Raw genomic sequence first — 9,129 nt, 5'->3', positions numbered from 1 at the left:
GCCTTCTTATCTTTCGACACTGATGGTTGGTGCAGATTAACACCCTCATAACCCAACTAACAATTTTGCCCTATAACCAAACCTTATATCTCAAAAAAGCTGGGTAAATGATGTATAAAGGTTTTAGTGGTGACTGATTGTTGTGTAAAAGCGTTTGACAACACAGTTTGGCTCTATAAGTTTATATAGCAAAAACGACCTATTAATAGTTGATGTAAAGGTTTACTTCACGACTTTATATAGCTGTTATAGTCAGGCGTTATAGCAACCTCCATTGTTACTAGTATACAACAATTGAACTTCATAACAGTTTTGACTGTCACCCTAATGCGCCTAATTTGCGCAATAAAGGTTCGAAACGAACTCCTATGTGTCGTTTGTTAAAGTAGAGATGACAACTCAGGAATAGGACGATATTACGATATTGAGGGTTTTAAGATCATCGTTACAGTACACAGTAATATAGTGGGCACAAAAAGTCTACATCGGAGTGATTTGGTGATACAGCTGAGTTTCAAATTATATTTATATAGCTTAATTGTCTTATAAAGGGTTGTTAATGCCCATTATAGCTGTAGTGATAAACTTATATCACAAATACACTTTTTAGAAGCAGATTGTTTTTTTATAACTATTATAGTTCCTCTATTACACAACAGTACTATAACGGAGATCTTATGTGTTTTAAAACATTATTATTGTGTATAAAGGTAGGCTAGCAATGCTTTTAAATGATAATTCCGTTTTGTAAAAGCACTTCTATCGCTCTTCTACAACAATATTGACATTTTGATTCAGTGTAATTAATGCGACAATATTTTTATCTATACTAATATTATAAAGCTGAAGAATTTGTTTGTTTGTTTGTTTGTTTGTTCGAACGCGCTAATCTCCGGAACTACTGGTCCGATTTGAATAATTTTTTTTAAAGACCCAATTATAAAAAATGGTTCCGTACAAAATACAGTTCACGTCAGTGATGAAATGCAGAATAATTCATTTGTGGACAGCGATTCCAGGTGTGACAGTTTTTCAGATTGTTTGATTGATTCAACTGAAAAAAAAACCAGCAACTACGAGATGGTTTGAAGCATTGGGCTATTAATTATAATATTTCACACGAAGCAATAAAAAGTCTGCCTCGTTGGTCGAGTGGTTGCAAGTGCGACTGCCGGGCAAGGGGTCTCTGGTTCGATTCCCGGGTCGGGCGAAGTATTGCTGAGCCTTTTTCGGTTTTTCGAAAATTTCTCAGTAGTAGCACGGAGTCTGGAAATGTGCCCGGTATATGGCAATAGGCTTTCCACCTATTACATGGGACTTACAATATAAATAATTGTGAAATGTGGGTGTACACAGTGGCATTACGTGCCATAATGTGCACCTCTGCCTACCCCTTCGGGGATTAAAGGTGTGACGATATGTATGTATGTAGTTATACTTCTCTGACGTCATACGTAGTACCTACACAGATTTATAAACCATAACATTTATTCATTAACAAAAGTATTCATCATATTTATGGAATAAGGACAAAAAATAAAACAAAAATAACAAACAAGCTCAAAAGGAACCCTAATTTCATGTAATGGTGGATGTAATCTATCATAATGAGTACTATAGTAGAGTTAAGGAAGCTGGAACTATGTTTATAACTTAAAATAAGAAATTATTTTAGTAAAAGCTCATTAATTCGAAGGGGGCATTCAAATATGTCGTAAATCCATACATAGTTTATCAGTAAAATTACAGTCGCACAACATTTTCCTCGTAAGAGACGAATAATTCGATTAAGTACAAAATAATATCTTAGTCACCACGATACCCTGTCACTTTTCTTATTTTTTTATTTCTCTTCTAAAACACTGAGACACTGCAGCGACGTGAACGAATGTAAAATGAATGAATGATGAATTTTAGTGATGTAATGGAATCATGAACTCTTTGACAGTACCCAAAAACACTTTAGTAGTGCTGCGGTGGCTTATATATCACAAAATTGTCATGCCTGATACCCTTATAGTTCTACTTTAACACTGAATGGAGATATAATTGCGCCACTTTCTTTGTAGATGCACCTTCTTTGGCCTTTTATTTGACCACCGTTTAGTTTTTACAAAACGTTCTAAGGCCTTCTATAAAACTAACTTTTGTTGGTTGGGAAGATTGCCTCGAATGGATAGGCCCTGGCCTAACGGGGGTGACAGGCGTCGGATTTATAGGCGAAGGACCTAAACTATGCCTTGGATTATCAGACAATAATCAAGACGTTCCGCGTTCTTGATTGAACCGAGGCCTAGCCAATTGAAAACTTTGATATTTTTTTATTACTTTCAACTCTAGCACATTGCGGTTCAAATTTGATAGTGAGTTATAGCCCAGCAATGAATTGCTGGCAGGCCTCGGATCTCTTCTATTGCACTTGTGTCTAACTATGTATGAGTTAGTCCAGTATTGCGGAGAAGCAGAAGCTAGTTTTACTAGATACCTGTTCTGGACTAATGGTACGTAAGGACGAGTGTTTGGGGGGAGATAACTCTGGCGTGTCATCAACCCGTGGTCTTTTAATAGGCCGACCGTCAGATTCTTCGTCTTTAATTGGAATACTTGGATTTTCACCACTAACTAAATTAACATCAACAGGACGAGTGTTTTGTCCCACGGACGGAGTACCATTAAGCCCAGGATGGGCAGATACTGTTCTCCCGGATGGAATACCATTAAGTGACGATGTTTTATTCCTTTGGCTCTCAGTGCCAGGATGGGCAGATACTGTTCTCCCGGATGGAATACCATTAAGTGACGATGTTTTATTCCTTTGGCTCTCAGTCCCAGGACGGGCAGATACTGTTCTTCCGGATGGAATACCATTAAGTGACGATGTTTTATTCCTTTGGCTCTCAGTCCCAGGACGGGCAGATACTGTTCTCCCGGATGGAATACCATTAAGTGACGATGTTTTATTCCTTTGGCTCTCAGTGCCAGGACGGGCAGATACTGTTCTCCCGGATGGAATACCATTAAGTGACGATGTTGAGCGGTGTAATGGATTCGGCAGGATTACAGATGTGGACCTCTAAATAAATATAAAATACACAAGTAAGTAGTTGTTAATTAAAAATAACAGAAATCTAAAATATAAAATAGCAGTAAAATCTAGTATTAAATATGTAATAACAAAAAAAAAACAATAAATCACTAATGTATTTTTTTATCTTTTGTTGTATATCTATATAGATATTGTATATTATTATAATATAGGTAGTAAGTACTTTATAGAAAACTTAACGTAGTTTTTAGTGATAGTCAAATCGATTTACTCGATGGGACATACAGTCAGGTAGATAAAATAAAAGTAGGTAGGTTTATGTTGTAAGCAAAATTGTGAGTATAATTCCTTCATTTAGGAACATACCAATGCGTTTGGCCACCAAACCGCTTTCTACCAGAACGGCGAAACGAAGATGTGGCCGATGTATGTAGTTGATTTATGTATTTATCGACCAAAACCGAAAGAAATAAAGATTACGATGACACGTGTTGTGAGTAGCCGAGTGGTCGCTTAGAAACATTTCCCGAAAATCCTACAAGAACGGGAAATAACGGAATTGCGAGTTGGAAGTTGTGGGCAAAAGCTAGGTGTAAGTAAAAAGGGATCTAATAATTACAACTAATCTAATAAAAACAAAAGGTTTAGTGTATGTACAATAATGTGATTTTACCGTAGACGTTTGCGGCTTAGATTTCTTCTTCAGTAATATATATGCGAAATAGCTGTCACAGACTATTCCGATATTGCACCAAGTCACCGTATATCGATTCTGAAAAATATGAATTAAATAATTACTATAGAGTCTCTTTCCCAGAGTGTTAATCGTAAGTATTTTTGTAGTTATAATTTAATAGTTGTGGTTAATTGTAGTGTGTAAGGTAGATACCATATTGATAAGATTTATTGTAAAAAAAGAAAAACAAATTGTATGACAAGGGCACGGACCAAGAGTCCGTGGAGAACAAATGTAAATAAACATAAAAAAAAAAAAAAAATAACTAGTTTTCTAAGCGATTATACCAGACACTTTATTAGGTGTACTGGCAGTAAAGTAAGTATGTTGATATTATAGAAAAATACTGACGCCTAGAATTTGTACATAACAGGTGTTCGCTTACCATCAGGTGACTCGTTTGCTCGTTTGCCTACTATACCATAAAAAAGTACCTAATAATAATAATAGAATTTATCGTACAGTAGGAGTAGGTAACTAGAAAACTTATGTAACAGCCTTGTGTAACAGTGTCCCTTTTTTATTTAAGAGATAGGTATACATAATTAAAAAGATCCACATAAAATTTCAAGCATAATAATTAATAACTGGCAATATTCCTCGCACTATCCTTACAGGTTCTTCACTCCCTTGGATTTGTCTACATCCCGGATAGCAAAGCACAGTACTCCATTGCCTCATACATGACTGCAAGAAGGCGCGTAGAGTTGCATCTATTTTATACAACTCCAGCACCCTCATGAGCCATGTAACTGGCAATCGACAACCACCTTAGGAGGCTGGGGTCGGGCGGATGGATCAAGGGCCTGATGCAGAAGGCAGTACTCCTCGAAACGGCACGTATTGTGAGGAGGTTTCTGTCTCTGGAGCCCTAACCACCGGTGGCTTGGACCATGCTCCCGCTACTGGTTGGCTCCTATTTTTACCGACTGTACTATGTTCGGCTGTTTGTATGTTTTTTTTTTTGTATGTTTGTTCATCGAATACTCCGTCAATTGTCGACGGATTTTCAAAATTCTTTTTTTGTTCGAAAGTAGATAGTTCTGAGGTGGTCCCATTGTCACCAAGTTAGGATCTGATGATGGGATCTTAGAGAAATCGAGGGAATTCCTCAAATATTATAGGGAACTATATAGTGATTTTGGTATATTCATCTAGAATTGAAGCATTTACAGTCAAAAAGTAACCTTTGAAGAGGTGGAACTGATGAAGAAGACCAAAAATGGCCAATGGAACTTCATACTCACATAGAAATCACAATAAAGTTAATTAAGTGACCGTGACAATACAAATAAATAAAGTAGTTATTGAGATAAAGAATTTTAACCGACTTTTTTAGTTGCGATACTAATATAGTATCGCAACTAAAAAGTGTGAAATAAAATACTTTTTACAATAAAATAAACCGACTTCACTAAAAACGTTAAAAATAACTTTAATTTCGGAAGTCGGTGTTTTTCGGTACCTATTATTTGTTTGTTAGTGTTTGAAGTCGGTTTATTTTTTTGTAAAAAGTATTTTATTACTTATATTTTTTAAATGTTATTTTGTTTTTTATTTTTATAAGTAATGTTTAAAAATATAATTTTAGAGTATTTTTATTGTTATCATGCAGTATTTTTTTTATTTACCCCAAAATGTAAAAATGTAAATTTAGAGAATTTTAAATAAATATCAAAAAAAAATTACTGGTAAAACCCAAAACGTTTCGTTTTCGTCTATTCTGACAGTAATGACAGTGATAGGTACGATAGTTTTGACGTTAGAGTAAATACAAAGATCTATCAATTTTGTTTGTAAAGAAAGCGTTGTTTCTGTTGTCATCAATCGATCGCCGATAAGTATCTTGAACAAAACATCGCTATTACTTGTTAACATTGAAAATGTATTGTTATAAAGTTTTACACGTATTCTGTAAAGGCAAAAATATTGTGTGAACATAAAATAATGTCTATAAAGCCAATTCGGCGAAGTCTATGTGACGGTTTCTGTGAAGAGTAGCCCAGTAAGGCTATGACTGTACGAATCCAGTATCTGGATCAGGAGTAGGTAATCAAATCTACGTGCTTTGGTAAATATATCTTACTTATGTCAATTTCAATTATGTTTTTTTGGTTGTAAGTACTTGCCTACCTATCTACTAGTAATTTTGAATGTAATTTTGGATAGCTGTATTTGTCTGTCACCATTCATTGTAACTTGTGAACCTCCTAGCACATAATGTATGTTGTGCTTACCTATAAGAAATTGATGGACTACTGTTTAAGTTAATCATAAATGTAAGCCTGTATAAATGCATTATACCAGTATATTCAATTGTTAGTGAGCCAAATAAATCATATCTTCAATTTAATGTGGTTTCACTTAAACTTTTGTTTTATGCAATGTGAGTTTTCGAAACAACTGTAACATGTTTTATGATATGTACCCATATATAAATCCTAGGTAGTATTTAAAATAAACCTAATAGCTTTATTTTTTAAGTGGTAAACAGAATTACTTCAAGCTGCCCACACCTTATGATACCTTACGAACAACTGTACAGTTAAATTGTAGGTCCCATACAGCCTACACATCCTATGATTTAAATGTACAGTCCCACTGTACAGTTAAAACTGCAGTTGATATGGAAGGTGCTATGAGTACATAAGTAATATTTTTTAAACCTTCATTTCCCCATTCCCGTCAAGCTTAATAGGGTCCACCATATATTATTATTGTTACAAACTTAGGCAATTAATAAATTATAGACTATATGGTCGCTAATTTGATTATGCTTTAACACATTCAGTGCACAGTCATGGGCACTGAATAACACGTTCAGTGCCCATGACTGTGCACACAGATGTCATTGTGTTAATATATGCAGTTTCATTGGGTCGATACATAGTACAAGCCTTGATGAGTAAAAGTTTTATTCTTAAAATTTTAACTTAGAGAAATGAGATCACACCTTTAATTCCCCAATTTAATAAGTAGAAATATATACACCGACGTTTTACTAAGAAGGACCCATGTATATTCCCCAGCTATTTGAGATCCAGCAGGAGCTGCCACAGTTAGATAACTCTGATAAGATATACTCGATTACATCCCCAAGTTAGGGTGCAGTTCCATTGTGGCGGAGCGGAGCAGAGTGGAGAAGAGCTGTGCCACGATTCACCAATCCTATGGCTTGAAAAGAATAGATGTGGATTTCAAGCCATGTGATTGGTGAATCGCGCCACAGCTCTTCTCCGCCCCGCTCCACCCTGCCTCAGTGGAACCGCAGCCTAAAACATGAAACGACCACCTTACTGCTAGTATAATAGTAAGATACATGGTCTTATGTGGATCCGCATTTGGGCATAAGACGAGTTAAAGTTATTGATTTCTCAGAATTTTAGCCAGCAAACATTATACATAATGTAAAGAAAAGTAAACATCCGCTCCTCCAATCTATTTACTTCCTACTAATAGACATAATAATTGTAGAATGACAATAAAATTAATATTAATAAACGCAATAGCAATTATGCCAAAGCTATGGTATAATGCAATACAACACATTCGCAGTTTACATTCGCATAATGTTCTCTGGGTATAATTCATTTCATTGCTCTATATAGAGCACATGCTCTACATAGAGTGCATTATGGATATTGTAGTATTCATGTAGCGCATCTGCTTACTATTCTAGATTTTATTAGGAACAAACAATCAAAATTTTATAATAATTGAATTGATACAACATATTATATAAGGTAAAATGTAGGAGTCCATCCGAAGCCATTTCTATTTGATTTGATAAGAGGAATTTATTGGTAAAATAAATATTTTTCAACAGTTAAATAATTATTCAAGTATTTAAAAAATAATTTACCTCTTGATTTTCGTTGCTAGTGGATCCTTCCCCTGTCGGCTGTCTGTTGTTGCGGGGCACTGGCAGTGCAAGCAGTGGAAACTGAATTTTGGGTTTTCATTACTGGACGAGTCATCCTCCCGATAATACATTACTTGCTCCATTATTTTAAAAAACCCTTACGAACTGTGATAAGTAAATTGGTTAACCTAATACTTAATACTGGCGAGTATAATTATTAAAAGGAATAAAATAACAGCGCCTCTATAGAGCCGCACCTACCCTCCATTAATAATAAAATAACTACAACTAAGTTAACTATACGCCAGGACGCGTTAGTGTTGACACCATGAAAAATATGTATTGGTCGATGTACTTTTGATACACACAAAACTATAGGGTGTCCCAACAAGAACGCAAGATTTAAATTTTAAATAAAACCCAGATATTTTTAAAAAAATCGTGAAAACTTTATGATATCGTAAAGTAGAGAGGATGAGGTTATCTATGGAACAATACATCGGGCAGATTGCCGCCGCGGCTTTGCGGTACATACGCGATCTTTTGACGAAATTTTCATTGACCGTTTTGTATTAATGCTGCGGTATTTCATTAATACAGGGTCCAATTTCCTTTTTAAGGCTTGAGTCGTCGTCGGCTTATTCGCATAAACTATCGACTTTAAGAAACCCAAAAGAAAAAAGTGTAATGGTGATAAATCACATGATCTAGGCGGCCAATTCTGGTCTCCAAAACGTGAAATAACACGACCGGGACATGACTGATGCAGCAATTCTATTGTTTCTCTGGTTGTATGACATGTGGCGCCATCTTGTTGAAACCACATGCCCTCCAAATCCATTTCTTCAATTCGAGGTACGAAAAGACTGGTTATCATTTTACGATACCGAACACCATGATTGACTGTTTGCGCTTGACCTGCCTCATTTTCAATCGTGTAGCGCTCCATTTTTACTAACCTTGTACCTTATACTAACAAACAATAACACTTGTTCAAATGTCAAACAATGACACTTCGAATGCCGCCAAATTTAAATCTTGCGTTCTTGTTGGGACACCCGTTATAAGTTTAGGAAATATAGACTGTGTTTAAAATTATGTGCGTACCAAAAATACTAGACTTACAATATTCAATTCATCTTTCTAAAGATAATTTTGTTCTTTGTTATGAAATGGAATAATTGCCGATATATATCAGATATTTAAATATGTTTTTAAATAGCTAATGTTGAGTACATATTCTGAAGAACATCACTATCGCCATCGATAGAGTAGAAACGTCAGTAGGTATTTTAAAGATGAACATTTGCACCTAACATCATTAGACAAGAATGAGAAACGACTAAAATAACAGAAATACAATATCGTGGTCCGAGACATACCTGTATGTCGTGGCGTGTCATATGTAGATCAGGAGACTACTGTATTTTTGCTCACCAGATAGAGACACTAGTGTGAACTTCACGTTCTTTGTCCAATCGGGTA

Source organism: Spodoptera frugiperda, chromosome 25 (genome assembly GCF_023101765.2).
Source record: "Spodoptera frugiperda isolate SF20-4 chromosome 25, AGI-APGP_CSIRO_Sfru_2.0, whole genome shotgun sequence".
Taxonomy (NCBI): Eukaryota; Metazoa; Arthropoda; class Insecta; order Lepidoptera; family Noctuidae; genus Spodoptera; species Spodoptera frugiperda.
The sequence above is the reverse complement of the archived record's forward strand: the minus strand, read 5'-3'. Positions refer to the sequence as shown.